We start from the raw sequence: 12,903 nt of genomic DNA on the forward strand, positions 1-12,903 counted from the left end.
TTTTTTTATTTCACATTATTCCCAACAATTTATTTCTCTGCCTTTTCCTTCTTTTTCTCTCCTTCCTCCTCCTTTCTTAGTCTCCTCCTCAAATTCTTCTACATCTTGTTCGTTACTGATAGCTTCTCCTTATATTTTGTTTTGTTGTTTATCTTTCCTTGCCTTTTTCTTTTCTCTCTCTTGTGTCTTCTATCCTTCTTCTTCACCTTCTTCGTTGTTTTGTTGTTGTTCTTCTTCTTCTTCTCGCGGGTGATATACAACTCTTCATTGTATAACTTAACCGGATGAAATATAATTATTACTATCCATAACAACTATCAAAAAACAGTATCTCTCTCTCTCTCTCTCTCTCTCTCTCTCTCTCTCTCTCTCTCTCTCTCTCTCTCTCTCTCTCTCTCCTCTCCTACCCACACCCTCCTCCTCCTCCCCTTCTTCCTCCTCCCCCACCTCCTCCTCCTCCTCCTCCAAAAGAAAAATACCTCTAACTAAAACTTCCGGAACGCCACGAAACAATTCAAAACGTCCGCCACATTGCTAGGGGAAAATCTCTTCACTCTTCGCTCGCTGGCCTGCAATAGGACTCGCACTAATTAGCTTCAGAACGAACATTTAAAATTCTAATGTTATAATCTTTGTGATGGGATGGTCTAGAGCTCAAGAACCTTTATTTATGCATGTTTGGTTCTCTAATCTTTGAGCGAGGTGACTTGGAAACATGTTGTGATCTTTGAAGTAGCAAGTGAGAGGGAAGTAGAGAGGGCAGCCGAATGGGGGGGGGGGGTTGGGGAAAGAGGGTTATGTGGTGTGGAATGGAGGAGAGGGTTATGTGGTGTGGAATGGGGAAGGAGAGGGTTATGTGGTGGGGAGTGGGGAAGGAGAGGGTTCTGTGGTGTGAGGAGGGTGAAAGAAGGTTAAAGGGAGACGGGGTGTATGCAGAGAGGGAAATAACAAATGTGTGGTAAGGAGAGGGATAATAGTTGAAAGGGAGGGAGAGTGTGTGGTGAGGAGAGGGAGAGAGTGGGTGATGAGGAGGGGGAGGAAGGATATGAAAGAGAGAGGGCTAAGAAGGGATGAGAAGAGTGGATACAGAACAGCGGAGAAACAGACAACACTGGATAAAGGATGAGAATAAAGGAGAGGTGGAGAGGAAGATAGGTGAGAGAGGGTAAGGGAGGGAGGGAGGGTAAGGGAGGGAGAGAGAGGGTAAGGGAGGGAGGGAGAGGGTAAGGGAGGGAGGGAGGGTAAGGAGGGAGAGAGGGTAAGGGAGGGAGAGAAGGTAAGGGAGGGAGAGTAGGCTGAGAACAGATCTGGAAATGAAATAACAGGTTTGGAAAAAAGGAATAACACATATAGATGAATAGATAGAAACCAGAAGGAAATACATAGTTAGAAAACGAGATAGAGAACATGATAGATAGATAGATAGATAGATAGATAGATAGATAGATAGATAGATAGATAGATAGATAGATAGATAGATAGAATATGAAGGAATGTTTAATGCTTGAAAATATTACACAAAACAAATTAGAAAACAATAACTTAAATACCTGAACAAATATTTAACTATAGTATACAGTTAAATCGTCAGTAATACAGCCATTGAAAGGCTTTGAGATCAAGGAAAAGTTCTAATTAATTTATTTATTTTCTTGCCTTTAAGTGGAACATATACTTAATATCGTCTCTAGTTGCTCCTGAAGTATGACAGTTTTTACCGAAGATAGTTAACGAAACTCAAAAATTTTCATTGAATCTGTTCATAAGATTACCTATTTGTCAGAATTCATCCACATTGCATAATATTGATAAATTCCTCTCTTGGGTTGCAGTATTAATAGCTGGTGTGATTCTGACGAAAATGTTGCAAATCGTTTTAATGACATGATCATCACTAATGTAATTATCAGAAAGGTGATGCACACTTTGGTAGCCATAATGTTGATATGTTGTCTAATGAGGTGAATGATTATATCATTCATAATGTTAATGACGTGTCAGGATTATTACGTCTGATATTATTATGCTAATTTATCTCTAATGAACTGCTATTGGGAGAGAGAGTGACCACTATTGGTTAATTTGAATATAATTAGGCCTGCAGTAAGATCGCTTCCTGTTACAGTATATACAGTAATATCATGTGTGTGTGTCTGTGTGTGTGTCTGTGTGTGTGTCTGTGTCTGTGTCTGTGTGTGTGTCTGTGTGTGTCTGTGTGTGTGTCTGTGTGTGTGTCTGTGTCTGTGTCTGTGTGTGTGTGTGTCTGTGTGTGTGTCTGTGTGTGTGTCTGTGTGTGATCTGCTATTTGGGAACTTTAATATTTGGATAAATATCATAACAAAGGCTGTGATGACTATCTTTATTTTTCTTGTTTTTCAAAAGTTTCGATCATCATCATCATCATCATCATCATCATCATCATCATCGTCATCATCATCATCATCATCATCATCATCATCATCATCAGTGTTGTCAGCTACGGGTGAACTGTTATCATCTTGGTTAAGAAACATAATTTGTGTTCAGTTAAGATGAACCATCAACCATTAACCACAGTAAAATGTAAAAATTAATCTACCTAAAACATGACGGATAAAACCTTGTTATGGTAAAATGAAATAATGAAGAAAAAAGTAAATTGGTTACGTTAAAATAAGAGTAGCAAAATTAAATATAAATATAAACGAAAATATATGAACTAACCGATGTGGCTCGTAATTTTTGGTTGTTGATGATTAGTGCAATTACTAAATTATTTACGTGTTTCAAGACCTTAGTTGTTGAAGCCTATATACTAATACAATATACTATCAACATAAAAGTAACGTTAAACTATTTACAAGAGAATGATGTACGAACTAACCAAGGGTTGACTATTGGATGGATAGTTGAAGTGTGGACGATGTTTTGTTTACGAGTGAACACCGACTGGGAGGGTGGAAGGTGGGGCCTGGTGGTGGTGCAGGTGGTCAATGTCTTACTTGACCCGTGTGAGAACAGTTTGTCGTTATCCAGTGAGTATTTACCAGAAGCTAACGACTACGTTAAGAATATTACGTTACGAGTTGACTTGACTGTTATGTTTATAAATCGGAGGATGTATAGAAAATGTGGGTTACTACCAACGTATCGAACATTAACAGCAACGTGAAATAATACGATGATAGACTGCAGTTCACAATGACGCCCGATGCTTCTATAGATGACCGAAGTCGAACCTTTATTGGAGGTGTTCCGGAACGATGTTTAAAACTTGACAAGCGGGAATGATCTTGGCAGCATACACAAGTCTCAGGTGAGGTAATATGATTCACGTATTTAGGAGTTGTTATGACTTTAGGTTTTTATTTGATATTTTAAGGAATTTTTTAGGAGTTTGAGAAAGTTCGTATTAAGGAAAACTTTTTGAACGAATCGAATAAATAAGTTCTTATTTTCCTCATCACTCACCCTGGCATTCATTTCTCCTGGCACTCACCCACCCAGGTTTTCACTGCCCCAAAACACGTATATTACCTTCATAACCACGTATGTACCCCTCAATTATGCCACACATATGACCGTTACCTAATGACAGATCCTTTAGAGTTAAGCCCAAGTTCATGTCAATTCGGTTCGTGTCGCCAGCAGTCCGACATTATACTCCGTTACCTATTCAATATTCTAAGATGACGTTGATTTCAAGATCACCCTCAAAATATTAGTCCAACTGACTGCTGAGAAGAAATTGAGGCTATAAGTAAAGGAAAATTGTGCAAAATAAAATTACCAGTGCCAGAAATATGACTCCCATAAGGAAATGCACGAACGCCCTGCTAATGGTGGTACATGACAGCTATTTCCACCAAATTCGTATGATCAGTACCATGACCACTCATTGGCCAATCAATGTCTAAAATACGCCATACAAAAACGATTGAAATTTAGTACAATTTGTCACATATACAGTATATATACAGAATAATTCATGAGAATATTTAAAAATGTATTTCATGGTAAAGGTGTCAACAGCGGGAAATCTCCGTTTGCAGACTTAATTCCTAACGTGTTATTTTTCTAGTTATTGTCTGTCTCAAACCATGTATGTTTCGTTGTATCTATCTATCTATCTGTAGGTTTCACAAAATGCCAATAACATTTACCCGTTCTTATCTACATATCAATATTTATATACTGTATTCTGAACTGGTAAAATGACTCTCCGAACTGGTGAAGCGAGCCTCTTCATCGGTAACGCTGGAGTATCTCATAAGGGTTTGATACAGCTTCGAAACCATCTTACCTCCGTGACTGAACCTGTACACACACAAACGCACGCATGAACACGCAAGCACACGCACACACACACACATACCGCTCTCATGTTTTGGGATATATAAACCAAATACTCAATTACAAAACTTTCTTTAATTAAAATTCCACTTTTGATTGATCGAGTCTCGTGATTCAAACGGTCAACCAATCAACCTAAAAGAAATGAACGTAAGCAGGTGTCAGGTCATTACAACCCAGCAAAAAGCCTCAACTCACTGGCCATTAAGAACAAAAAGAGGATCTCGTTAGCACGTTAATGTTCTCTTCTTACAACCTCTGACTCGGTATGAACATTAGTCAAAAAATTTACCGACGCAAGAACTGTAAATCAATTACTTTTGAGTTGCGTGCAGGTTGACTGTGTGTGGGGAGGTGCTTGCGTGCGTGCGTGTGTTTTGTTGATATGTATCCTAAGACGTATATTTGTGTATGTAGAGTACAGTATATTTTTGCCCGTGTATGTAGGAGTGTGCCTTTAATACGTAAGGATATGAATGTGTTGGACTACCTACATGACAATTCCATTTACCATGAACAATTAACAGTAACTTTGAACCATCAGTATAGCAGGTGACAGTGAGGAGGTATTCACTAAGCATCACCAGGTTCGGTTCCCTCGACTATCATACATTTATTCTGAGTTACGAATTAGTTACTGCCTTTTGTGAGTTATGTATACTACTAATTATTTTGATCATACATTATATGGAATAATTGAAAGAAAGCAGTGTTTTGAGACCAAGTTTTCGTTTAACTGTTTGTGTTGTATTAAGTCTATGTAAACAACTCTAGTCTAATAATACTAAGATATACTTCAATAACAACAAAGTCCATATTATAGTTTACAATTAAGTGAATCTCCTATATTGTATCAGTTTTTGTAAATACTATCACGAACACCCGGACGGATCGTCGGATGAACAAACTGACATGAACTCGCAAAAGTCTTCATAATTTGTCGTACGCCTGGCAGTGTAATCAGGTGCCAGGTGTTGCACGTTATATAAACTGTCTTGAGTCTTAACTATAAAACAAAATGAAGAAAATAACAGGTGCGAGAAACGAAAAACTAGTGAAGTAAAATAATACTGAATAGGAGTTTCTCTCTTCCCTCTGGCTAGGAGAATCCATCTTCAATGTGGTCGGTGTAACATACACAGCCAACAAGGTTTTTCATAACTATTCACATTTGTTCATTTAAAACTAAAAATTCTATCTTCAATAACACTCAGGCCAATGATTTATTTACATTAAAACCTTCTCATGCGAAGATTTCCTATTTAGTATGATTATCTGCCTAGGGTTATTACTTAACCTAAATTCTGGTGCAACTGAAAAATGATAAATTTCCGGGGATAACTTGACAATTAGCATTCCTTCTCTGGCGCCACGGTAGGCGCTTGTTGGTAATGTTTCGTAACTCGACTCAAGAATGTGGAAGGCAACAAGTTTTACAGCTTCCCGGAGTAGACATCAAGGCATGTAACAAGGAGGAATCCGATTTGATTATCTATTCATGAGTTGTTTGAACTATTTTTGACCAGAGCCATGATAGGTATATTAATAATAATCGTTTTCTTGTGTTCTGTTGTGACGCGGTCACAGCTACGCTAAACACGCTCATGTACCGTGTTATGATGCTAGCACAGAAATTATCAAGATTCCATCTTTATTGTGCAGCATTTTTATGCTGCGTTATGCCACTACCACATCCATGATAAACTCTCTCTCTCGTGCTGTGTTGTGACCTGACCGAACAAGGAGCAACCATCCTCTCTGTGAAGGTGTGTACAAGGGTCACCCCACCGTCGTGATCGTGTGTGTAAAACTTGTATTGTACTGGCGGCGGGGAGGCCAAACTGCCCCGTGTGGCAGGTAGACTCAAAGGCCATCATAAACCAAAGAACACTAATTCAGCAAGTGTTTTGTAATTGGGACTCCCAGGCTATCATAAAAATTTAGATGGTCGGGTTAACGCGGCGTAGAAAACAAACTGTGGAAGCTCTGACGGCGGCGGTGGCGTTGAGGCTTCGTCATTACCGCCAAGTGGCTTCTACTCTCTCCCTTGGCAGAGCTTCGATGGCCTTCCTGATGCCTCCACTCTAGCTTCAGTGATGTCAAGATGTGTTCACTGCTGAAACGAAGTCATCGGATATATGTTGAGCAGGTGTGCGGGCTTCATTAAATATACTGCCCCTTGCTTCCCTGGGTATTACCCGGACAGACCTTGCAAGTGACGAAACAATCAGAAAATGCTAATGTCGACCGATACAAGATAAACCACACATTGCTCACCAGGCACCCGGCTGCCGACTATCACTGCATTTTGCTCAGAAACCTAATTAATAGTTAATTAACTCTCCAGGTGAATTATCAGATGCAAATTGTAATATATCCCAGAAAATAGACATATCTGATCAGAACTCCTGCGGTAGAAATGTATGCCGGGGCGGGAGGCGGTGTCGTGGGCAGCACCTTGTAAAACTGAAGCATTATGAATCTCGCCGTAAAATATAGACAAAAGCCCGAAGCGGCGGTCAAGGTGCTGGCTCTGGTTTAACATTAATGACTTGTTTTATGTGCGCAAATTACATGCTAATCTCAGCCCCTGTATAAGACCTCGGCTGGTCCAACTGCAGGCCCGATGCAGTATAACGAACTCCACTTACACCGAACACTACCTTCTTCCTCCCTTAAGTACACCACGACAACGGAAACACCATGTAACTTGTTTTCATTTCAATCTATATGTTGATTCCTTCCTTGGTGTGATGTGTGGGCCAGATAACACATATTGGCTGGCTAGTGTTTCTGCCACAGCTGGTCAGACCCTACTTGTGCTGCGTCTTGGTGTTGTCTTCACACTCACGCCTGCCCACCCACCCACCCAACCATCCATCCTCCCTCCCACTCACCCACCCACTCACCCTCCTACTTACCCACCCATTCACCCACCCACCTACTGACCCACCCACTCACCAATCCACCCACCCATCCACCATATCACCCACCAACCTCCCACCCACCCCTCCCCCTACCCTCCCACTCACCAGCCCTCCCACCTACCTCCCCGCCCACCGACCCTCTGACTCACCCACCCCGCCGCCCGTCCTCTCGACAGGTCCTGGGCGCCCGTGTGTACAAGTCACCGTACAGTACATACCTGAGTGAGCGTGGCATCAAGAGGGAGTAGGTCAGGAATGAGTGTAGTATCTTCACACTTATCAGAGACACACTTAACATATGGATAAGTTTACATATGATTGGGACTTTACTGAGAAATGTTTTTTTTAGAAAACTTTTTTTATTTCACTGAATGAATATTTGGCTCTGAACACCTGAGCGTGGCTGTTATTCTTGTAAAGGATAATTTCAATATATATTTTTTTATCTGTTCGTACATTTAAACTGTTTAATACAGAGGAGAAATTAGGTACACAAACATTATGCAAATTATAAGTGAATAACATCAATACTAACCTAACTTAACCTAATAACCATCTAGACTTGGGCCCAATTCTAATAGACCTTATTTTAATGGACCTCAGTCCTAAGAGGCTCGAATCATAATTGGTTCCTATTTTAATGGCCCCCAATCCTAATTATCTTATCCATTGAAGAAATTAATTTATAAGACGGGTGTTGTCTTAGAATATGTCATGTCGACCATTTGGTGGTAAAAGTTAAATGGATAATTCTTAACTAGACAGGTACTGTCAAGGTGTGTGCTAGGTAGAGCTTTAAGGTGACTGGTGTGTAGGCAGGTGTTTAATAAAGAGTAATTTTAGACGTCCAGGTGACAGGTGTTTATAGAATTATAGACGCCCAGGTGACAGGTGTTTAGTAGAGAGCAATTATAGACAGGTGTTAACTAGAAGTTTTAGTAATATCAAGTAAACTGACACAGGTAATATACAGGTGTTGAATAGTTGTGATAGATGTTTGAGGTATGTGTAGTTATGCGTTTCCGCCCCGCCCCACCCTGCCCCTCCCCTCCCCTGCCCCTCCCCTGCCCCTCCCCTCCCCTCCTCGCCCCGCCCCTCCCCGTCCGGCCCCGCCCCTCCCCGTCCGGCCCCGCCCCGTCCCGTCCCACCTATATACCCCCATCCACCCCTCTCCCCTCCCTCTCCCCTTACTCTTTCTGTACATCTCTCACTCCTTTCCATCACCCTCCCTCCCTCTCCTTTCTCCTCTCCCACTCTTTGCCCACTCACCCTCATCTCTCTTCTCTATCCCTCCCCCTCTCATCATTTCCCCCCTCCCTCTTACCTTATCTTCTCTCAGTCTTCACCCTCCCACCCCTCACACTTCAAGCCCTCATCCCCTACTCCCTTACCCTCATACCTCATCCCTGCTGACCAGGTGTTCCTTCCTTACAGGTGATCTTGGCTCCGCCCATATAAAACCTTACCTACTCCTTAGCCCCGCCCACCGCTTGCCACTGTCTTAGCATCTCTCTCTCTCTCTCTCTCTCTGCTTACCTTCATTCACCATGCCCCTACAGTACCCACCCTCACGCCCACAGTACCCACCTCACACAGGTGCCCCACCCTCCACCCACAGTACCCCCTCCCACACTCCTGAGCACCCCACCCTCACTCCCCAGTACCCCACCTCCACGCCCAGTACCCACCCTCACTCCCACAGTGCCCACCCCTCCGCCCACAGTACCCCACCCCTCCCGTCCTCAATAATCCTCCTCCATTTAACAAATTATCCTGACAATCACCCTCTTCCTACCCCCACACCCATCATTTCTTACTGTACTCTCCCCTCCTACCCTATACCTCCCTCACTCTCTCTACCCTCCTCACCCCTATACCCTCTCACTCTCTACCTCCCTCACTCTCTCTCCTCCCTCACCTGCCCACCCTCACCTCTCTACCCTCCCTCACCCCCCTATACCCCTCTCTCCTCTCTCCCTCCTCACCACCTCTACTCACCCTCCTCACCCTCTCTACCCACCCTCACCTCTCCTACCCTCCCCCTCACCCTCTCTACCCTCCCCTCACCACCCTATACCCTCCCTCACCCTACCCTCCCTCACCTCCCTCACCCCTACCCCCCCCTCCCCCCACCCCCCTACCCTCCCTCACCCCTACCCCTCATTACTCTCCCCCACCCTCGTAGAGTTAAGGAAGCATCTGGGTCTTGTTACCATAGAAACTGCGTCAGTATAGAAGCAGCCAACAACAGAGCCTGGCGTGGTTCCCCTCCATCTCGTTATGATATTCTTACGGCGGAGGTTTCGTCGGGCGGACGTTTGCTCGCCTTAACCATGCACTGGCGCTGTCGTATAGAGTGAACATAAAATCCACACACACAAACAAACAAACGTGAACACATGCATGTAAACAAGCACACACACACACACACACACACACAATTCATTATAATTAATATATTTTTTCACCATTGTTCCAGAAATAATGTTGTGACGTGGTGTTTTGTTTTCTTTGCCGACTCAGACTGGTTGGTGCCAGTAAGCGTCAGCTAACATTACACCAACATTGTTTTTCCCCTTCACACAACTTCACCGTCCTTATTGTTTTACCAATACTGTATATTTTCTTCACTTGTAAGCTGAGGAAATAACACCTGCTCTAACTGTTGACTAACGAGGCAATCAGAGGCTAACGACGCCATTTGATTAATAACTTGTTAGTTTAATTAGTAATTCCTGCCAACAAAGGCTTGGCCAGCATGATGTCGCCGAGGTACAAGCAGTGTTGCCACAGGTGAGAAGTAACCTTTGGCGGGGCAATAATTGGCAAGGGGTTGGCACCACTGGAGCTTAAAATGTAATGCATGGAAATAGAAGCACTTCCATACTGCATATATTATTATAATTATTATTATTATTATTATTATTATTATTATTATTATTATTATTATTATTATTATTATAATTTTATTATTGTAATAATTAATATTATTATTATTATTATTGTAATTATTATTATCATTGTAATTATTATTATTATTATTAGTTATTAATATTAGTAGTATTATTATAATTATCATTAGTGTTAGTATTATTAATTATTATTATTTAAATTATTATTATTATTATAATTTATATTAGTATTGTTAATTATTATAATTATTATTATTATTATTATTATTATTATTATTATTATTATAATTATTATTATTAATATTATTATTATTATTATTATTAATTAGTAGTATTAGTTGTATTAATTATTATAATTATTATTAATATTAGTATTATTAAGTATTATTATTATTATTATTGTTATTATTATTAAGCAGTATATTAACGAGGGAAACTTAATCCAACTTGTAAACTTTTGAAAAAAATTCTCCCCTAACATCCGAAGTTGTTACATCCAGACTATCCTGCAAAGAAAAATTTGATTTATATGAAAAAATCAAACTCCTACGTAAAAAAAATAAATAAATAAAATAAATAAATAAAAAACTATATCACAAAATTCTCCATTCCAGAAGAAAATGTTTTACCCAGGAGGTCCGTCTTCTTGTACATTCATAAATCCTCACTGAAAAGACTAAACCCTCCCTCACCCCCTCTCTCCCCTCTTGAAAAAGGACCCCAGAAAAGACTCCGTTCATTCTTTCTTTAACTAACTAAGAGGGACAAGTATCTCTTTTGGTATGCAAATTTACTTTCACACAACGAAATAAAAATAATATGCATTTAATCGGAACTAGGGAGGGGCTGAAATAATTTTCTCGCTAGTGAAGCACACAAACAAATCCTGCAATTTACATATTTTGCCGGAGTGAAGTCGGAGCAAGAGTTGACAAGGGGAAGGAGGAGGAGGAGGAGGGAGAGATGGGTAAGGAAGGAAGGAGGGGGAGGGTGAGGGCTGGGTGAGGAGGGGGAGGAGGTGAGGAAGGGAGGAGGAAGGGTGAGGAGGGTGAGGTGAAGGAGGAGTGAGTGGGAGGAGAAAGAGGATGAGGAAGGGGATGGGAAGGAGGAAGAGAATAGGGAAAAAGAGGCAGAGGAGGAAAAGAGATGGGGAGAAGGAGGAGGAAGGAGAGGAGGAGGAGGAGGAGCAAGGTAGAAACATAAATAAAAAAGTCGAGACATTATTGGAGGTGAAAGAGAGAATAAGAGAGATAGGGAAAAGGAAAGGGGAAGAAAGAGAATAGGGAGCACAGCATGGAGGGCAGAGGGGAAATAACTGAGAGAGGTGAAGTGAAAAGGAGGAAGGGAAACGGCAGAGTTGAAAGGGAAGAGTGTGAACAGGAAATAAAAGGGAAAAAGGCAGGAGATTGAGGAAGCAGAGAGGGCGAGAAGAGGCGTGAAGGTCATGATCTGAGAGTGAGAGAGAGGGGTAAGTGGTGAGGGGAGAGTGAGAGGGATTAGCAGGGATGCAGGCTAGGGGAGGCGATGAATGAGGAAACGGGATGGAAGGACAGACTGAAAGAACGAATGAAAATTGGAGAGAAAAGACTAAGAGACAAAAAAAAGATGAAGATAAGGAGAGGGGGAGGGGAGAGAGAGGGAGATTGGAGAGGGGACAGAGAGGGAGATTGGAGTGAGGGAGAGTGGAATGGGGTAGAGGAAAGGGAGGGAGTGAAAGTGGAGTCAGGGAGAGAGAGGGAGAAAGTGGCAGAGTGGAGTGAGGGAGGTAAGGAGAGGGGAATGAGGAGGTGACGATGGGAGAGAGGAAGGTAAAAGAGAAGGAGTGAGAGAGAAAAATGAAGGAATTATGAAGGTTGACAACTGATGAGAGAGAGAGAGAGAGAGAGAGAGAGAGAGAGAGAGAGAGAGACGTTTGATGTAAAATTGTGATGTACAGGAGAAACAGTAATAAACAACAGGTATTTGATTGATACCAGTGATTGATTGATTAATTGATTGATTTTTAGCAATGATTTCGTAATAGATAGTGATGATTGATAAAGAGCGGTGATTGATCGATAGATATCAGTGATTGATTGATAGAATGGCTTAATAAATCGATAGCAGTGATTGATAAATTGATAAATAACAGTAATTGATATATAGATAGCAGTGATTGAGAATAGATAGTAGTGATAGATAGATATATAGATAGGTAGATAGAGAGCAGTGATTGATATATAAATGACCGATTGATTGACAGGAAACTGAAGGTAGGGAAGAAACATCAGTGTACTGAGAGAAAGGTGTGATCAATACCGTGTCTGTATATCAGTCAAAACGTTTCATTACATTTCGTGACTGGTGGAAATTTGTCGAGTGAGGTATACTATTATTCTCTAGTACAGGTTAATGCATAGAGTACCTAAACATTCACATACATTACCATACACCATCATAAACCCACATACATCACCATACACCAACATAAACCCACATACACTATTATAAACCCTACCATACACCATCATAAACCCACATACATTACCATACACCATCTTAAACCCACATACATCACCATACACCAACATAAACCCACATACACTATTATAAACCCTACCATACACCATCATAAACCCACATACATTACCATACACCATCTTAAACCCACATACATCACCATACACCAACATAAACCCAAATACACCATCATAAACCCACATACATCACCATACACCAACATAAACCCAAAT

The sequence above is a fragment of the Homarus americanus genome, unplaced genomic scaffold (assembly GCF_018991925.1).
Source record: "Homarus americanus isolate GMGI-L3 unplaced genomic scaffold, GMGI_Hamer_2.0 scaffold41366, whole genome shotgun sequence".
Classification (NCBI taxonomy): domain Eukaryota; kingdom Metazoa; phylum Arthropoda; class Malacostraca; order Decapoda; family Nephropidae; genus Homarus; species Homarus americanus.